We start from the raw sequence: 21,975 nt of genomic DNA, 5'->3' as shown, positions 1-21,975 counted from the left end.
AATAATCATAAAACACCTCAGAAGTAAGTCAAACATAACTTAAAGTGGATGTATTTGTAGCTGGGGATCTTTGTAAGTTGAAGTTTCCTTCTCTATAAATTATAACCTGCATTACCATGTAAGTGAGGCTTGGCTCTATAGAAGCATGCTCATTTTTTTTGACCAGTGGAATTAGCAACATAATGCAGCTGAAGAAGCACTGGGACTAGTATGAGGCGAAGTCCTCCGGCGTGGTTGTGTTCTGCACAAGGGCCTTCGTTGGGGAGAGCGGGAGGTGTGGTAAGGAGTTGAAATCCAGCCTGTCCTCTGCCTGGCTCAGCACCCCATCAGTCACAGAAGTGTCATGTGCCCAGCACAGGTGCCTGGGTCTAATTGTCATTTTTTTCTTAATTTTTAGTAAATGCTAAAAATAGCCCTTAGCAAGTATGAGTTCAAGTCCCGGAAAATCAAATTACTAGATAACACTGTGAACTTGGGAAAGTCAGTCTTCTGAAAGGCACATACAGCTATGTGACAGGGATGTCACGAGCACTGGGAAAAGATACATACCAAAGAAGATATGCTATTAATTCCCCAATTTACATTTCTCTCTCCATGTCCGTGTCTGTTGTAGGCACTGGGAGCACAATGGTGAAGAAGACAAAACCCTCTGGAGGCCTCCAGACACATCCACTCGATGTCCCCATGATTACCTCAAGTTCACCATGTCCACATTAAGAATGAACATTTGTCTTCCAACCTCGCTCTTCTCCCTGTATTTCCTATCTCACAGACCTGCGTTACACTGACCACAGAAGTGTGTTAGACCCCTTCTCATTCATCCCACATTTAATCATGAAGACCTGTTACTTCTATCTCTAATATTTCTTCTCTACAATTGTTACTGCTTCAGTTCTATTTCTTGTATCTTTTTGCAGAAATGAGGATGATAAAGAGGATGTTAATGGTGACATTGATGTATTAATGCAACAAATATTTACTGAACACCCATTGTGTGCCAGACCAATGTTTGCAGTCAAAAAATAGTCACTACTCGACCCAACATTGTCAGTCATTAGGAAAATGCAAAGTAAAACCACAATGAGATACAACTATGTTCTTATTACTTTGCCTAAAAACAACAACAACAAGCTGTTAATTCCAAGTCTGGCAAGGATGCAGAGCAACTGGAACTGTCACACATTGTTGGTAGGAATGGAAAATAGTACAGTCACTTTGGAAAAAAGCTTGGCAGTTTTTTATAAAATGAAATGTACATTTACCATGCAACCTGGCAATCCCACTCCTAGGTATTTGCCCACGTTAGAAAGAAAGATATGTTCACATAAAAACTGTATGTGAATATTTATAGTTTCTTCACTTACAATCTTCAAAATATTGGAAACAACCCAAGTGTCCTTCAGCCAGGGAATGAATAAACTGTGTTATACCCATACAACGGAGTCCTACTCAACAATAAAAAGGAAAGAGCTATTGATACACACAACAGCGTGGATGAATCACAAATGCATTTAGCTACGTGAAAAGTCAGACTCAAAAAGCCTGTGACTGTATCATTTCATTTACATGACTTTCTGGAAAAGGCAATTCTTTAGGGACAGACAACGAGGGTTGACAAAGAAAGGGACATGGAGGATTAAATCCTGGTCTGTGGGTTTGTCACACTAACTTGTCCTGTAGCCTCACCACACAACTTCATGCTTGGGTTCTCCGCCCAGCTGGAGTTCCACCTCCTCCAGGTTGCTCGTGTGCCCTTTTTAATACAAACCAGTGTTAGGACTCTGGTGTGGAAAAGTCTCAATGACTTGCTGTTGCTTAATATTCAAATACCTTCGGAGACAAGATTTGAGGCCTTAACTCTTAGGGCAGGAGGCCCCTCCCAAACTTGTCCTGCTGGCCCCTCGCCCTCCCTGCCTTCCTGTCCCTTCCTGCCTCCACACACTTATTCCTTTTAGGTCTTCAGAAGTACTTGACGTTTACGCTATTTAGCACCTCTAAGACACCCAAATGATCTTTTTTTGTTTGGATTTCTCCTCCTTTATTTCTTAGCCTAAGCAGGTCCTACTCCTCCTTTAAAAGCCAGCTGGTATGTCACCTACTCCAGGAAGTCATCTGGTGTTCACTGTGCATGCTTGTTTCACAGTTTCATTGAACCAATACATGGACTATCTTGGAGTCGACCTGCCTAGGTGATGAATTCTTCTTATTATTATTTTTATTTTTAAGTAGGGTCCATGCCCAGCTTAGAGCCCAACACGGAGCTTGAACTCACGACCCTGAGATCAAGACCGGAGCTGAGATCAAGAGTCTGACACTTAACTGACTGAGCCAATCAGGCACTCTGTAGACAGTGAATTCTTAGAGTTGGGGACCAGGACAGGCACCTAATAAGTATGAATAGACTCTCCTTCTAATTATAAAGAGCTGTTGTTACCTTAGAGTTAAGTCTCTCTCAGCATGGAGACATGTATATATGATATATCTGTTCCAATTTATTATGATTTATTTGGTCTTTTCTCATATCTTTGCAACCAGTGGCTTATGAACAAGAACTGAGGTGGGAAGAGGGAATGAGGGGCAGTCACACATACAGGCACTTTTTCTGGGAGTCATCTTGTTCTTTCCCAGTTGTATTAATTTTCAATGGGACAGGTGAATGCTAGTGACAAAGATAAACATAAGGGAAGTCCTTGCTGTTTGAAAAATATGGCTGGTTGAAGAATGTGTAACTCAGTGTAAAGTATGTGGTGTGAGCCTAAATGACTCAGGTGCAGTGGTTTGCCTGGAAAGTAATTAAGGGAGGTAGTCAGTCATCTGTGTCTTGGCATGGGCCAGCTGGCATCCGTGTGGGCTGTGTTGTGGTTAATAAGGATGAGGTCTGTAGCACTGGGACATCTGACTTCAGCAGCAGTAATAACTATTAGGTGGACTTTGGCTCTGCAAGTGTTTAGGAGGCCTGGAGGGACATGCCTGTGAGTCTAAGCTGTTCTTTGTAATTCCCTCAACTGCCCTTGGCTGACCTAGTTATTAAGAAATCCTAATTCCCCAATCTTGTTAGCTAAACAATCACTCTTGCTTCACATGTAAACATACATATGCGCTTTTATCTTAATCTCTCGTGGTCCTAAGTTTTATTTAACAAAAGTGAATCTTCAAACTTGAAGGGTCTTTTGATATTCTCAGAGTCAACATCCATTACTAATGTTACAAGGTAAAATCTCTGACAGCATGTATGTCTGGGAGGGGAGAAACAGGGGAAGGGGCCTGAGGAAAGCTGGGAAGCCGGAGGGCTCCGTTCATATGCCACTGTCTGTAAGTGGCTTCTGTATGCTCCTACCCCTCCTGAGGAGGACCCTGCAGAGGCAGCATGCTCCCCTGATCATCTATGGAGCTCTTAAGATGAGCTCTCCTGACTGCCATGTTGAAAATGTCAGCCCCAGATGGTCTGATGGTTACATTTTCTCAAAACAGTTGGGAGCCTCTGCCAACTTCTTTAAGAAATGGAAAAGATAATTTTTTAAAATGCTGATTAACAGAGCAAAATGTACTTGAGCTGGTAACAGCTTTTTCTCCTCCTCCCTTCATCCACTTGCTGCAAAACAACCTATGGTGATCCAAAACTTGAGAAAGAAGCTCGTGGCTTTACCGAGAGGCAATACTTTAAGGAAGGTAAAAATGTGGTAGAAAAGTGGGAGAAACAACCTCAGGGATTGTGGAGTATCAGAGGCTTCTTGCCGTTCACATCCCCCCACACCACAAGGTTCTGAGGGGTCCATACCTTACTTGCCAGCCAGTGATTCAGCCGGTCCTGTGGCTCACAACTCAGCAAGTCTGCCAGAACTCCATGCATCTTTGTCCTGCTGTGCCTACCTCTGGGATTTAAAATTTACATCTGCCCAGAGACTTCCTGAGAAATGAACTGAAGCATGGTAAGGTGGGATTGAACACACTGAACGCACTTCTGTTCTTCTTGACCCTGCTGTCAAGTTTCTTCTTACGCCCTTACGAGCCTTGAGGAGGCCTGAACCAACATTCCAGCCCATCCTCATAGAAGGTAACCAGCTGGCCCATGCTTCTTTGAGGTAATCAGAAGCCTGATTATGAACTGGCAGTTGGGTACAGGTTATTTTCTTTCATCATGCCTGAGCCCTTGTGTTTCTGACAGTGCCTGGTGACTAGATTCCAGCCCCTGCTCTGGGATTTGAAGAATTTCACCATCTACTGTTCCTGACCCTGAAAATGTCAAGGTTTCCAACTGCATTCCTATGGAGGGGAGCTGAACAACCTTCAGTCCTGAACCTACTATCTAATTTTAATTTTTCACTAGATATATCAAGTATGGAGCAAAAGCAAGAGGACGGATGTGGGAGTGTAGCAGACATTTAGGAGAGATCACACAGACTCCCCCTGGATCTTTTTCTGGGTGGAAAAGTAATCCAAGGTGTTTGGACATGTGATCTTGCAAGATGATTAATCTAAATGAGAGGAAGTTAATGTTTCCTTCCCCTGAAACCTTCCAGATTTGGATCTCAGAGCCAGAAGAGTCCACCATCAAGGAAAAGCAGGAGCTGTAGGGGTTCTGCTAATTTCAGGTCCTCACTCCACAGGGTGAAGGGGTGTTGCACTCTAGGCTTCTGCTTGGTCAAGTGATCATCGACACATCTTCCCACTTCAAAGGCCCTTGAGCGTCTGCAGACCAGGTACTCACTTGTTCTGAGAGGGGTCTTGCCTTCCTGCCCTGAGGTTGCTCACATAAGAGGGCAGGTGTTCTGTGACATTCTCAGCTAGCCTTCTTTTCCCTCTGAGGTCTAGGAGTCTTCCCTGGGTTTATTCTGAAGTCCCTAGCCTTTATCCCTTCAGAGGGGAGAGAGCTGTTTGGTTCATGCAGAGGTTTCTGAATTTAACCTTGTTTTTTGGCTCTGCCCTCTTACTCGCTGCATCTCTTTTGTCCTGGTGTGCTCAGCTGGCTTCTCTGCAGTATGTCTGGTACACATAGAGTCGATGTTTACCTATTGATCTGTCATCTGCCAACAGTTGTGGGCAGAATGTAAGTGGATCTAGTACCTTAGGAGCTATGTGACATCTGAACAGCTAGATTAGTCTTTCTCAAATCGCTCACTGACCTGCTAGTAACAGGAGATGGTTGAAGTTGCATTAGCTCCTCAAGTATATTAAGCCAGTAATTCATGATGGAAGTGAACTCAGTGGAGTTGAGTTCAAGGCCCTGATTTATCTTAATCCCAGGGCCTCTTAATAATTTTTTACCTATATACTTAGACTCTTAGTTCACACTATACTAATTAACATTTATTTACATGTTGGTTTCTTAAACTTTCCTGTAGTATTATGGCTCTGACTACCTAACACACACTCATGCATGCAAGGAAGCATATCTGCGGGTATATTCTTTCAGTTTGTAAGGTCAGTTGCAGACTCCCTAGCAGACTCCCTATATGTACTTAAATACATATATTAAGTAGTCTCCATGCCCAGAGTGGAGCCTAATGTGGGACTGGAACTCACAACCATGAGATGAAGACCTGAGCAGAGATCAAGAGTTGGATACTTAAGCAACTCCACCCAAGTGCCCCCCATCCACCAGCAATACTTTTTAATTTTCTTTATTGAAGATACATCTAGGATATTTGTTCAAAGGACCATAATTAAAAGCAGGTATGATCTTTACCTTTAAGAAACATTCAAATGCCCAGAAATTCCACTACTAGGTATATTCTATTTTTTTTTTTTTTTTAAGAAATATAGAGAGACACAGAGTAGGAACAGCAGGGAGGGTCAGAGGGAGAAGAAGAGAGAAAACCTTAAGCAGACTCCACACACAGTTCAGTGCCCTCATTGGGTCTCAATCTCATTACACTGAGATTATGACCTGAGCCGAAATGACATTTAACCACTAAGTCACCAGGCACCCCCTAGGCATGTTCTTAAGAGAAATAAATCCAAAAATACTTGCGCAAGAATCTTAATGGAAGCTTTATTCATAATGGTCAATAAGTGGAAATAATCCAAATATCTGTGAACTGATGGGTGTTAATTAATTAATTATTCCCAAGTTTTTACTTAAATTCCAGTTAGTTAACATACCATGTAATATTAGTTTCAGTTATAGAATTTAGTGATTCATTACTTATATATAACACCCTGTGCACTCCTTAATACCCATCACCCATTTAGGTCATATGCTATTTTTCTTTCTCTTATTTCACTTAGTATAATACTGAGGAGTGGCTAATTTAAATGTGGTATTTCCACACAATAGAATATTATTTGGCTGTTAAAAAAGAAGTACTGACAGATGATATAAGATAAGTGAACTTTGAAAACATTATATCAAATGAAAGAAGCCAGACACTAAATACCGCATAATGTATAACTTCATTTACATAAAATATCCAGCATGTATAGATCTATAGACACAAAAAGTATATTAGTAATTGCTAGTGAAGGGAGGGATTGGGGATAAATGAGGAGTGCCAGGTAATGAATATGGAGTTTCTTTGGGGAGTGTTGAACATAACCTAATACTGATTGTGGTGATGATTGCAGAACTCTGTGAACATACTAAAAACTACTGAATTGTATATTTTAAATGGTGAATTGTATGGTATGTGGATTATGTTTTTTTTTTTTAATATTCAAACAAGTCAACACAATTTTTTCTACCTAAAATTCAAAATATATTCTGCAGGGTTATTTCTCCCTTCATCCTTCACACAAAAATTCTTGTATCTCATAGGGACATAGTCTAGCAAGTTGGCCAAATGAATGCTCTCCCATCCTCTATGGGAGGCAAAGCACAGGTGTTAGGTCTAACCAGAAACAAATTGGAAACCCTAATGTTGGAAGAAATCTATCTCCTGACATTTTCTGCTTCTTATATAACAAGTTGGGAGATTTTTATCTCCAGGTTTTACTGTACAAAAATAGCATTAATGCTGCAATATTCTATCCTCTGGGTTGCCTGCACTCATTTCTTTGATGAGCTAAGAAGAGAGATGGAGACAGCATATTGGGGAGATGTGGAGGAGGAAGAGTTGCTCTTGCCAGAAACTTGGGAATCATCCTTGACACCTCCCTTTCTCCTGCCCTCCAGAGTCTAACCAATTGCCAAATTGTGTGATCTATCACCTGAATATCTCTGTTTCTCTCCATCTCCACTACTGTTACATGATCTGTCATCCTCCTCCTTCATCAGGAACATCTTCATCACTCTCTTTCCCCTGAACTACCATAATAACCTTCTTAACTGTTTTCCTGTATCATATACACCTTCACTTCCACCTCACCTGCCACCCTTCCAAGCCTGTACTTCAATATCTGATCAAAGAGAGCATTTAAAAATGCAAACATGACCTGGATATTCTCCATTTTAAAACACATTTCTTCCTCCAAAATTCTTCAGAAGTTCAGAATCCTTCAAAGGTTAGAAGATCTGCCTGTCTTTGTAACTCATTCTTCTCCAGCCACATTGGTGTCTCAGATCCTTGGACTAACCCGTGAAACTCCTTTATGCCTGAGAATTGTGTGCATGCTATTTTTTCCACCACACCACTCTCCCAGCCTCTCCTCCTCCTAATGAATTTCTCCTTGTCTCTCATGTTTCATCCTAAATATCATTTTCTAGGCAAAGCCTCTGCTCTTCCCCTCCCAGTGCCTCATTACATGTTCTCTTATTCCCAGTGCTCCCCCTTTGGAGGTTTGGAGCACTCATTGCAGTTATAATGAATTGTTTGTGCAATTATTTGTTTTATGCCTGTCCCTAAAACTAGTCTACAAGCTTCTGGAGATTATTCCCTAATGTGCCTCCAGTGTCTGATCCAGTTCTGGCCAAACAGTTTATCCTCAATCACTATCAGAAAATGAAGGCGGAATAGAAATCAGGGAAGAAGTAGGATGAATGGGAAAGCTTAGCAGGAAGCAGAGTTAGTGGTCAGTGAGTGAGGCCTCCTGGCCACGCCAAGTGGTTTTGGCCAAAGCCACTGCAGATGAACTGGTGTGAGTGAGGATGCTGGTGGTGCTGGGTGAGGAAGAACATCAGGGGTTGCTCCATGGTCAGTGGACTCTGGCAAAGTCAAGGCCGGTGGGAGGGGAACGCTGTGAGGGCAGCAGGCTGGGGAGTCGGAAAAAGGTTTTAAATGACCCTATCACTGTAAGATGTCCCCTGAACTTGATGAGAATGGGAGGAGGTCTTTGTCACCTCCAGAAGAGAGCTGCCATTTACAGCTGCTCTCTGAAAAGTACCATCTGTTCTGCTCTGGGCCATCATTGGTGACAGAGGCTGGTGTTCTTAGAATCGTGAATTTATTTTATAACCACTTGTTGTTACTGGATAGTCAGGGTTTTCACTCCAAGAAGGGTCATATTCTACACTGCCTTGCCACCAGCACACAGGGACATGTATCTGCTCTGCCCTTACACATCCTCCAGAGTAGAAACCACAGCTGCCCAAGAGGCAGCAGTTTTTAGGTGACTGGAGTCAGACACAGATTCAAATTCCTACCCAGTCACTTACAAAGTGTATAACCTGGGCATGGCCTATTACTCGGAATCCATAAAGACTGGTAATCCTCATTTGCAGACTGGGCATAATAATAGAACCTACACCCATAAAGTTGCCATAAGAATACAATAAAATATTCCATGTAAAACCCTTAGTACTTGGAAGAAAAATTAAATACATATTAGATATTTTATTAGAAATTTGTCCTGGTGCCTTACTACCCTTCACACAAAGATCTGTTGTATTATTAATTTATGAACTGACATTCTTATAGATCTACTTTATGCCAATGTTCTCCTGCTGCACTTCAGGTGAGTGTAGGGAACAGATGGTTGTCATCCTCCTGATGGTGACTTTGGGGTGTTCATGAGGTCAAGGACTGGGAGTTTGTCACTATAGAGATCAAGTGGCCTTTCCTTTAAGCCTCAGGTTGCCCTGCTACCTCTAGCCAGTTTCTGGCTTATGCAGAAGAGGGCTATAAAGAAATCTGAATTCAAATAAAAATCTGCTTTGCTACTCACGAGAGCTGGAACCTTAGGCAAGCCACTTAATTTCTTCAAATCTCACTTTCCTTGTTTATAAAATCAATATCAACCTCTTGCTCTCTGGGTTATTGAGAGGATTAAGCAAAATCACATGTATTTAGAAACCTAGAACACAGCCTGAAGCATAGCTGTCATGTTAAACAGTTTCTTAAATTTGGATCTGATTGTTATTGGTCAATGTCAATCTATCTCCAAGTTAGGAAAGCACATTTCGAGCCATATCGCCTACCCACTGGAGGCTCAGCAACACTGCTGTCTGAGTGGATGAGGCATATTTTTCCATTTATGTACATCAACCTGTTCCAGTTCCTTTAGTATCTGTGTAGAGGTTCTTTCTCCTTACCAAAAAAGTATAGTTTGAACTTGTTTCAGTTCTATTCTATTGTTTTTCAATGGTCTCCCGAATTCCCAGTTCCCTTTTCTCTCCATACTACTACATTAGTGATCTTTCGAAAATGCAGATCTGATTATGTCCCTCTCCAGTTTAAAATTCTTGGTTGTCTCCCTGTCACTTTGAGGATTATGACTGTTCCGGCCATCTGCCACACCCAAGCCACCCCAAAGTGTGCAGTTTTCAGAGTGCTCCAGCCTCGTTCACACCCTCTTCCCTTTCTTCTGTGTTATTTCAAAAGTTTTGGAATGACTTTCAACATAACTCCACAACTCAATTTTACTTCTTCTTATCTCTCAAAACTCAGCTGTAAGTGAAAGGACAAGCCTCAGATGGAGAAAATATTTGCAAATCATATATCTGATGAAGGACTTGTATCTAGATTATATAAAGGACTCTCAAAACTCAGTACGAAAAAACACCACAGTAAAAATTGACACAAGATTTGAATGGACACTTCACCAAAGAAGATATACAGATGGCAAACATATGAAAAGTTGTTCAACATGCTTAGTCAATGGCGATATACAAGTTAATACCACAGTGAGATATCACTACACATCAATTAGAATGGTTCAAATTGAAAAGACTGACCACATCAAGTGTCAGTGAGGATGTTGAACATCTGGAACTCTTCAAACATTACTACTGGGAATACAAAGTGGTTATGACCACCTTGAAAAAATAGCTTGGCAGTTTCTTTCTTTCTTTCTTTCTTTTTTCTAATATATAATGTATTATTTGTTTCAGGGGTCCAGGTCTGTGATTCATCAGTCTTACACAATTCACAGCAGTCACCATAGCTCATACCCTCCCCAATGTCCATCACCAGCCACCCTATCCCTCCCACGCCCTTCCACTCCAGCAACTCTCAGTTTGTTTCCTGAGTTTAAGAGTCTCTTATGGTTTGTCTCCTTCTCTAGTTTTATCTTGTTTCATTTTTCCCTCCCTTCCCCTATGATCCTCTGTCTTGTTTCTCAAATTCCTTATATCACTGATATCATATAATTGTGTTTCTCTGATTGACTTATTTTGCATAGCATAATATCCTCCTGTTCCATCCACATCATTGCAAATGGCAAGATTTTGATTTTTTGGTGGCTGCATAGTATTGTATTCCATTGTGTACATACCAATCTTATACCACATCTTCTTTATCCATTCATCTGTTGATGGACTTCAAGGTTTTTTTCATAGTTTGGCTATTGTGGACATTGCTGCTATAAACATTGGGGTGCACATGCCCTTTTGGATCACTACATTTGTATTTTTGGGGTAAATACCCAGTAGTGCAATTACTGGGTCATAGCTTGGCAGTTAACTCTACTCTATGATCCAGCCATTACCTCTAGGCATTCAATCAAGAGAAATGAAAGCATAGATTCACACGAAGAATTACATATGAATATTCATAGGGTTTGCTTATAGTAGCCAAAACCTAAAAACACCATCAGATGCCCATCTTCAGGTAGAGTCATACAATGGAATGCTACTAGTGACAAACAGGGATGAGCTATTCATACATGCTACAACATATGAATCTCAGAATAATTATGCTGGTGAATGAGGACAGACCAAAAAAACCCCAGCATGTGCCGTATGATTCCATTTATATAAAATTCTAGGAAATGAAAAGTAATGTATAGTGACAGAAAGTAGATCAGAGTCTACCTAAGGAGTGGAGGTAAAAGGTGGGGAGAAGGAAAGGTTATAAAGAGGCATGAGGAAACTTTGGGCTAATGAATATGTTCATTATTTTGATCATGGTATTGTTTCATGAGTATACACATACATCAAACATATCAAATTGCACACCTTAAGTATGCTCTGTGTATGTCACATATATCTTAACAAAGCTGTTACAATATTTAAAATTAAAAAAAAAAACAGCAAAGAAAAAAAACACACCAAACTTAGCTCTAGTGTCCCACCTTTAAGGATCCCTTCCCTGGTCACCCCACCCTCAAAACACAACCTTAGCACTCTGTATAAGCATCTGCCATAACACTCACTGTACTGGACTGGAGTTTCTAATGCACTGGCTGTCTCTGTCACTAGATTGTAAGTGAGTCAAAGCCTGGGGCTCTGACACTTCTGCCTGTATAATATTATTGAAGTTCTCGGTGCCTGAAAGTTAAATACAAGTGATCACTTAATTCTTTGAAACTATAACTTAACTTTTTTTTTTTTAATGTGGAAGCCATATCTCATAAGCAAACTCTACCTTTTCGGTGAAATTGTTTCTAATTGAAAAAGGGAGATTATATATATGTATATATATATATATATATATATATATATATGCTGTAAATTCAAAGGAAGTTCTAGGATTCTGAAGGACATAAATTCATGTTGGAAAGACTGAAGCTTCTGCATGTGGGTGTGGCTGAGGAGACGATATTCAGGACTGGAAACCATTCAAGGTACTTTATTTCCGAAAGAAGCAAAACTCTGGCCAATGGTACCTTTAAAATGATTCATGGAGGGATTTTTCATTTTGGAAAACAGGTTTATTAGTGAAATTATTACACATATTAATATCTAGAATGCTATTTTCTTGCTAATGATGCTGTAATGGGTTGCACTGGGATAATATAACTGCTCTGAGTGCATAACTTACCAACGCTGCCTACCTCCATGATGAGTTATGGGTTTTAGTCCTCATTAGTCCTGTGTTTGCACTGGCTGCTGTGGAAAGTCACACTGAGAGTCTTGTGCAAGTTTGGGAAAACCTCAAGTTTAATGTCATAAATGCCTATAGACTGAAATAGTCACTGCTTTTTACAGAAACCCAATACCTCTGGTTTTTTTTTTAGAGAGAGGTAAAGCATCAGTATCCCCAATACAAGGGATGCAAGCTTGACACCTGCCAGTATTGGAACCACTTTTGGTCTGCCACTCCACACATGATAAGGTTGCCTTCAAAGAAGTCTCTCACTGGTATAGGCCATTTTTTCCCACCTGGAAGATGGTGATATGAACAAGTCTTGCAAATCTCATTTAAAAGAGTGGTACATAATGTCTAAGTACCCTGGATTAATCATGATGTCATTGGCAAATAATTTCTTTTCTGGCTCTTATATGCAGGAGATTTCATACCAGTCTGTCAATACTGCAGAGTGTAAAGCCATATTATTGTGTTTCCTGAAAGGATGCTGCTTTCAAAACAGGCCACATGGTCAAGGCCATGGACTTGTTGTGTTGTACAAAGACTGGTACTTGGTACCATGAGACAGTCCTGAAGAAAGACAGCACAGGAAGGGAAAAATGAAACAAGTTGGGATTGGGAGGGAGACAAACCATAAGAGACTCTTAACCTCACAAAACAAACTGAGGGTTGCTGGGGGATGGGGGTAGGGAGTGGGTGGTTGGGTTATGGACACTGGGGAAGGTATATGCTATGGTGAGTGCTGTGAAATGTGTAAGCCTGATGATACATATAGTGTTTTATTTGCCCCACAGGTACAAATAATACACTATATGTTAATAAAAATAATTTAATTTAAACAAGAAAGACCAAAAAAAAAAAAAGACAACACAGAGGATGTTTTTTGTAGAAGCAGTTTTTACATAATTGTCCTGATGTAGGCAGGGTCCTGTGTTATTTTGGGTAAACCAATGGAATGAGAATAATGGGTAGAAGGTCACTTAATACTTGGGTGACTTGGGGCCAATGCATATATATCTTCTTCCTCTGCACATGCTCATTTTTTTTTGAATTTTGAGGTAAGTTATTTGTTTCCAATGGTCTTAACAATGTGACCAAGTTGTCAGTGTACAACTCTGTTATACAGAGTTGTACAACAGAGTTGTTGTACTCTGTTGTACAACTCTGTTCTACCTATCTCCTAGGTAGAATATAACTCATTTGAGATCATAAGAGAGAATAAGGAGAATTATTTAAGAAGCAGGGATAGTGGTATCAGATTGATTTGTGTTCTAACTAGCTCAGCCATATAGTGGCTGTGTGTCCACAAGCAAGTTGCTCATCTTGGTTTCCTTATCCGTATAGTGGAGATAAGAATATTGACCCTCATATCTTATATATGAAAATAATATTGACCTTCATATCTCATATCTCCTATCTTCATATCAGAAAACATGAAGATAGGAGAGTAGGAACTGACACATAATGATGCCAAATAGGTATGGATATTCCTTCAGTCTTTCTATCCTTTTCTGCTCAGCCACCCTGAAATGACTATCAGACGTCCTCTTCTTCCTTCACAACAATAGCAGAAATTCAGAGTTACGGCCCTGTGTCTGCTTTGCACAGTAGATTGTGAGTATTTGAGTGAGGGTCCGAGACATGACCATCGGAAGGACATCACCTCTTCCTCAGATGACACTAGACCCTAGAAAATGAAGAGAACAACAAAAAAGCCCATTTAAATCACACTTGAAATGAAGTACTAAAAGTGGAGATGTGGAACACCATCGGCCCCGGTGTTCATTCCATGTTGCGTGGAATTTCCATTTCAGTGGTGGACAGGCCACCTGACATATTGGGAAGAGAACTGGAAGAGGAGTGGGAATATTCAGATACTAACCATGCTGACATGGCAGCAATGGAGGATCCCAGTTTAGCCAGAGACTGGAGGTGTCAGGGAACCAGAAACTGTTACCCTTGAACTTAATTTGAAAGATCAGCAGGAACTAGTGAGTGGGAAGAGGAAATGTTGCTTCGATAAACCTAGTATCTATGTGAACTTGAGCAAGTCATTTACTCACCATGGTGACAGTCACCTCAAGTGACAAATTAGGAAGTGGTCATAGCCTTTATAGTCTTCCTTGGGTCTAATACTTTATGATCCCATGTTTGTTCTAGAAAGCGGCTTGCCCTTTTCTCAAACTGGTGCATCACTCGGATAGAACCTCCTCATCCCTGCATGCTGACTCTCAGGGCAGAGGATTGAATCTCAATGATTCTTTGTACCTTATGTTTCCCATCATATGTGTCAGGTGCCTGGATTTCATTTCCTCTAAGATTCAGCCTCTTGTTTAGGGAGATTTATCATCAGGGTCTGTTCATACATTTCCTAGCCAACCATAGGACAGCAGCCAGGAAAAATGGAAGTTTCTGAAGGTGTTTGGGAAGATTGGAGATTAAGGGTTTGGTGCTGGGAGAATATAAGTAGAAGAGAATATCCTGAGATGGGTTGGCCCTATGGGAACTTCTGCAAAAATCCCTGCTTTGGGGCTTTCGGATAAAGTATCTAATAGTAAAAGCAGCAGCTTTTTACTCTAGAAACAAAAGCCCATGTTTCACATCTCATTGCAGGCACCTGGCTGCTGATAAACCTGTCAGAACAATTGTGCCCCAGTGCAGATAGGCTGTCAGACTCCTGTCTGCTGGGAGTTTCAAACTTTAAGATTGCTCCCTTGCCTGACATCAGGATTGAGGGAGAGGTGTACGCTGTTTCCTTCTTTTTCTTCTCTGGTAGCTCCTGGATCTCAGAACCTGCCACCAAAGTGACACAATAATGGAAGCCAGGGCCACAGGGCCTTAAAAAGTGAGCAAGTGGGCCTCCAGAGGCAGCCCAGAGTGGTGGCATGGTGTGAAGAGCTTGGCTTGGAGCCAGAAAGACCTGAAGGTTGTAATCCGGTCTTTACTATTTACTCAGTGCAGTCTTGGGCATAATTGAGCCTTAATTTCTTTCCACTTCTAACATGGAGATTTTAAGGGCATCCAACCCCCTTCGCTGGGTATTTTGGAGGATGCAGTGAGATAAATGGTGAATGCATAGCATTTACCATTGTAGCATAGAATTTACCATTGAGGTAACATTTGTGGCATTGTAAAACCACAAATGTTAACTCATCATTACTGTCATCATTATCACCATCCTCACTGTCTTCAAGAGAGTAGGCTGAGTTGGACCACAGCCTAACATAGTAGTAAAGAAGGGCAGGGAAGGGAAACAGGCATCAGGAACTTTAACTGCCACAATACTGCTCAGAGTACTCCTACTCAAGTCAGAGGAAATGCGCAAATTCCTGGGAAATACTTTTGCTGCTGGTAGAATTTAGCAGCAGTACTTTGTGTCCTACTTCAGTGTTTGGAATCATCTTTGGAGTGGTAATGAGAAACAAGGCAAGAAATGGAGTTTCTCCAAAATTGCTAGATGCCAACATCCGATGTCTCCATTCAGAATAGGAACCACCCCCAGCACCCACCATTATTTGTGTCATTTGCAGAATGAACTGGATCTCACTTCTTTCTGGAGGTGGGCCCAGCTGTGGAATGTTTTCTTTCTCGAGGCTCTTCTCCTTTTCCTCCTCCAGTCCCTTTTTTCTGATTCTTCGTCCATCCCCTGAATGACACGGCATGTGATAAATAAAGATTTGGATATTGCATATTGTTTTCTCTGGAATTCCAAACCCGAGACCAAAGGGATGTGTGAGACCAAATGTACCCTTGATGCTTGAAATAGGGGTGATCCAAGCTTCCTACCATCACCCACAGACAGCTCAGGTGGTAATGGGCCAGCCTTAGAAAGCTGTTTGTTTATCGCTAAAACCTGGGAATTGAATAGGGAGAAAAATGGTTTCTTGGGGCAAAAGAACCAGAAGTTCTGCTTATAAAGACATCATTCCTCAATTTAAAAAAAGTAAAAGCTATCCTTTCAGAGTTTTAAGGTAATTGGAAAGAGTATTCTTTTTCTCTCTCTTCCCCCTCCCACAGTTCAGACTGGCTCCCTCACATCCATGAAATACTCTGCCTCGCCTCACCATTCTTTTTGTTGTACTTTTACCTGTTTGTGGCAGAAACTCTTAGTACACAACAATATTCATGGGATTCTATTTTTTCTCAACCTCCATTTTTATTTTGTTCGGTCCTGTCCAGCGGGCTGTGGAAGGTAGCAAGTACTTTAACTTCAGGCTTGGTCCCTAAATCGATGCACATCTCTGCCTCCATCCCCTCTCCCTCTTTCTCCCTTCAACTAGCCCCCTTATTCTCTCTCTGTCTCTCCCTGCCTTTCTTTCTCTGTTTCTTTCTCTCTCCCTGTGCTCTATTGGCTAGCTAAATGCAGGGGATTCTGAGGAGACCCTAGGAAATAACCGAGTCACAAACAGGAAGGAGATTGAGCCCTGGGATCATGAAAAAAGTGAGAAATGAACCACTGAGTTGTGAGGTTGTTTGTTACAGCAGCTAGCATTACTTACATTGACTTATACTCTGTTGTTTTCCTGCAGAACAAGGAACTCAAATGGCACTAAAATAGTATGAATATAGACATTTTCTTCTCCCTCTCTGGTATAAAAAAAGCTTCATGAAGAGAAGAACATTTTCATTGTTTATGTCTTTATTCCCAACACTTACTCTAATCATTGGCACCTAGTCTGTTCTACAAATATTGTTCAAGTAAATGAGCAAGTCTAGCAGTACTTTTCTTGCTAGAGAGTACTGGTTCTTTCTGTAAAGTGATTGTGGGCTGTTGCTGCTGTTGGACTGAATACCCCAGGACTATCCTTTATTTTCTCTTGAACTAGTCCCAAACCAACCCATTCTTTTGGGCTAAAAGTAAGTGTGGAAGCCTTTATGAATTCCTGTTAGCTAGACTCCACCATTCTTGTCCACATTCTCACTATAGACCCAAGAAGATCAAAGCTGAGGGAGGTGTCAGCTCCAGCATGGAAAAGCTCTCATCCTGGGGCTATTGACTGACCATGAGCTGCTTGCAGAGGTGTCATCAAAGCTTCTGCACTCAGAATAGAGCAGAGGGCAAAAAGAAGAAGGGAAGGGAGGAGTGGCCAGCACAGTCAGCTAACTGCTACCTCACAGTCCCCATTTTTCTACCTCTAAAAGTTATTGACCCTAAGGAAAAAAGAATTGGAATCTGAAATGACCTCACTTGATGAGATCTTAAGATTAGTGTCTGCATCTCTAGATAAAAGTTGCTTTCTTGAATTCAGTCGCCCATATTTTTGGAGAAATGCATTAATTCTCTATCTGGGAAGTGTATTTAAATCACTGGGAAATCTCTGTAAAATCACAGGTTCCTGAACCTCAGCAAGTTCTACTTAGTAAGTTTTTCTGAGGAAAGGATCTGGGTATCTTTGTTTTAGAATGCTTCGTAAAATCCTATCACACTTCTCTGGTTGTTAAAGCCATTTTTATTGAATACTTGCTAATGCTAGGCTCTCAAGTGGATCTTTCTTCTATTAACTCTTTAAATACTTAGGGTCATGTTATGATCTTGATGCTATTATTGCTCTGAATTTTAATGAGTGAACAGACCAGAGTAAACATTTTACCTAAGAAGGTAAATGGCCCAGAAGACAACACTCTTACCATTTCCTCTAACATAGTGGGAAAAAAAGCATAGGACTTGAAACCAGAAAACCCAAACTCCATATCTGGTTAGGATCTTTCCCATATCACCTAAAGGATCATTTTTCTCAGGTAAAAACATAATGTGAATAATGCTTGTGGATTTTAGGGGACTATCCAAATGGCATGTTTATTTGTTGCCATCATTGCTCTTTGGTTTGAATTAGTGGGTTGTATATTTTCTTAGGTGGATCCTTATCCACAGAGCACTAGTAGGCTTGGTGCATTTGCCTCCCACCTGCTAGCATACTCCCTCAATTCATGGTCCAGGAGCTTTGTTCCACTGAGGAAACAACTCTGCATAGCTTGAGGTTTTACTTGAGGTTCACAGAACATAGAAATGGAATACGAGTGACCCATGGAGATAGTAAACTGATGGCAGGAGGGAAAGCTATTGAGAAAAGCAGCTCTTTGGATCAGAGGAAGATGCACCAAGTAGAATCCTTCAACAAACGAAAAAAATGACTCACTTCTCCCTGAGTCTTGCTCCAGAGTCTCTTACCCTCCAAATGAGGAGCACGAGAAAGGTGTTCCAAAGATCAACATGTACTCTTTCAATTCTTTTGAACATTGCTATCTCCTTAGTCTGGAATATCCACCCCCCGCCCCCACTGCTTTTTTCTTTTCTCTCCCAGATCCCCTTTGACCTGACTAACTCTAATAGTCATTTCAGTCTCAGCGTAAATGCAACTTCCTTCCAGAAGCCTCCCCTGACTCCAGTAGTTCTCTTCTCAGAGCGCATATTACACAGTTATTGCAATTGCTGAAGAGTCTCCCTTCCCTGTGAGACTGTCCTGCTCACCTTCTCTCTCTGTAACGTCAGCATGGTGCCTGGCACATAGAAGATACTTAAATTTTGTTAAATTATTGAAAAGCATCCTATTTTCATATCTAGTCTGTGCTTATTTTTATCTTCCTTACTCTCTCACCCAACTGACTTATAGACGGATGCCTCTAATTTAAAGAACCAAAAGCCCCCAAATCCTTCAAACTCAGCATCTTCCAAATGATCTCATCACTTTGTTCATTCCCTACTGTGTGTTGTCATATACGCAGGTGACACAGCTAAACGATATTCAAATCCAACCAGATTCCTTGGGTTCTATCATCTCAGTATCTCTTATCCATTGTTGCATCTCCATCTCAGCTGTCTCTGGGGTATAACAGACCCATGTCTTTTCTCTTCAGAATGATCAGAACAACCTCTACAAACCCATCTTCTTCCTCCAAATCCACCCTCTGTCAAAATACCAGCGTGTTTTATCTTAAGAATGTGAATCTGGCCATGATGTCATCCTTAAAGCGCCAGTAATTCCTCACAGCTGACAGGACAAGATCCTGTCCCATAGTGAGGCCCAAATAATCTGTGTTCGTGAGTTAGCTTTGAGGTCAGTCTTGCCTCTTGCTATTCTGTTCCTGATAACCTAAACTGTAGACACATTCAATTTTCAGTTTTCAAAGTATTCCCTCTCATTCATGCTTCAAACGCTATGTCCTGATCTTCAGTCCTACAGAATCCTCAGTGACCAGTTCACTTGAGAGATGTTTCTTCACCTTTTCAGATTCTGCTCCAAGACCACATGCTTGCTGATAAAGCTGTTCCTTGGCACCTGTCCCTCTCTAAATCACATATGACAAACACCTTTCCCGTTAAGTCCACTCCATCCTATGAATAATTTTGTCACAGACATTTATTACCTCCTTGCACTATTTGTTTACATATTTGCTTCCTCCTACCAGATTGCAAATTCCATATGATCAAGGACAGCCTCTAACTCTTTTTTCTCACTTTTAGTGCATAGCATACAACTTGGCACTTAGTAAATGCTCAGTAAATGTTGGTAGAATTACTGAATCCCAAATGTGTGCCAAAAATGTAAAAATCAACTGAAACTAGACGAATGCAAATGATGGCTATATAGAGTCTGGAGAAAGAGGAAAGAAGGGATTTCGCACTTATGCGGGGACCCTGTGGTTGGCATGAAAGTGGCCCTCTCAGATCTCCTCCTTGGGGAGGACAGTGACTGACTGATGGCCCCAGCTGCTGTGCTCTGAAACCCATTACCACTTCCGTGCGAGGCTTGCTTTTCATGCTGCACCTGCCAGTGAGTGAGTACAACAGGGAAACTGAGGCAGGCCTATTCCTGGAAGAGACAAGAGTCTTTAGATATGTGATTTTCACCCAAGGACTCCCTGTTCACCTTGTTGAAACTTTCTTAGAACTGCTATGCAGTCTATGCAGTCTATGAGCTTTCTTTATTTTCTTCCCTTTTCCCCCTTTCCCTGTCACAGGAGACCTGTATCAAGGTCTGGCAAGTCCGCCAGACTCCTTCATATCCTAACCCATCTTTCTGCACAGCTATTCCCCAATATTTTTTTAATCTAATCACGTCTTTGTAGCTGTTTCTTGGGGAACCCAAATTAACATAAGCTATACCCCAAATGGGCTTAATCCAACTTCAAACATACAAAAAAAATTCTGATTATGTATTTAGGAGCTGAGAAAACGGTCATTGGATGGATCTATGGACCCACAGGACCCACTGTAAGCCAAATTTCAGCCACAGTCCCTTTATTACCTGGCTCCTATAAATTTTCAGTTTAATAGGCAAACCTAGGGTTTCTGAAAATCCATGTCAACTTAGGCCCTGTGTCCACTTGTCTCAATGCCTGGATCTTTCTTTCTTTCTAGTATACAATCACCTGATTAAATGGTTATAAGTCTCTTTGGGAAAGGACTGGGGGGATCTTCACTGGGGATTCATATACTGGTCATAGCATTGCAATGTCCTACTACCTAGTCACCCAGCCAACTCTATTTAGTGAATTCTGGATCTGAAAATTGACGAAAGAATGGTAACTAAACAAGGAATTGTGGCTGTTTTGGTGCTATCCCATTCAGCCTCCTGCTCCTCCATTCTTGTGTTTTTGTTGTTGCTGTTATAAATGTTAGGCAGCGCACTCTTGGCTGCCCATCTATTTTGCCCCTTGGCACACCATAATCTATTAACCATCTCCATGACTTCCTGTGAGTCAGTGGACCCATTGGCTGGTGCACTGGCCTTTGCAAATGTATAGTAATTGTTGTCTCCTGGCTTTCTAGCAGTTAAGTAACTCCACCTGGCCTCTAGTACTCTGGGCCCCATTATCCTCATTGAAATTAACCAGCTCAGTTCTGTGAGCATCACTCCTACCATTGATCTTGACCTGCAGAGGTGAATCACCACTGAACATCTTGGGGATGCTAAGTGACCTTCTCACTAGCACATTCCTAATAGGTCTTAGTTAATGGTTGTCCTTAGCCCCTTTGCAGTACATACATTTCTAGTTGGTCTTTCAGCCTCACATAAATCATCCATTCCAGCATGCCCACTTCCCTCAGCTTTGTTATACCTTTTTCCATCATGTGCCAGAACAACCTTGGCATTCCCTTCTCATTGAGAGTTGGCCATCTCTTTTGCAGGCCTCTAAAAACCAGTCCAGAAGTGAATTTGGTCTATTCCCAGGTACTTGTGAAGGTTATAAGTCTCAGATCCTGAGAAAGTGCCCCACATCAATGAATTCTTGCTTCATCATATTACCTGTAAGCCTCTTTGACAGGTAACTCCAACCAAAAGGCCTTTCTCATGGCTGAAACTCATAGCACTTTATTGCAGTCCACAACCTTTTTCATTTCTCCCTTCCCTCATGCACAGGTTCAGACCTGCACTGTGGTCTGACAGCCCCTTCTGCCTCCTATGTGCCCACCCCATTTTCCCTAAGGCCTCCTTGGCATCTGGCTTTTTGGAAGACCCAGACTAAATGGGACTAAGACATAATGGAAGGAAGATTTTTTTTTAAAAAGATTTTATTTATTTATTTGACAGAGATCACAAGTAGGCAGGCAGACAGAGAGAGAGGAAGGGGAAGCAGTCTCCCTGCTGAGCAGAGAGCCCGATGCAGAGCTTGATCCCGGGACCCTGGGATCATGACCTGAGCTGAAGGCAGAGGCTTTAACCCACTGAGCCACCCAGGTGCCCCTGGAAGCAAGATTTTATCTTAAAAGCTAGCAAGGAAGAAATAAGGAACAAAGACAGGAATAAGCAAGTTACATGTCTCTGTATATGTGTGGTTGGTTCCCATACATGCATGAGAAAACCATGTGCATATATGCACAAACATACATACATATATATCTGTATCAGGA

This window comes from Neovison vison, chromosome 7 (genome assembly GCF_020171115.1).
Source record: "Neovison vison isolate M4711 chromosome 7, ASM_NN_V1, whole genome shotgun sequence".
Classification (NCBI taxonomy): domain Eukaryota; kingdom Metazoa; phylum Chordata; class Mammalia; order Carnivora; family Mustelidae; genus Neogale; species Neogale vison.
This window is presented reverse-complemented; position numbering follows the sequence as displayed.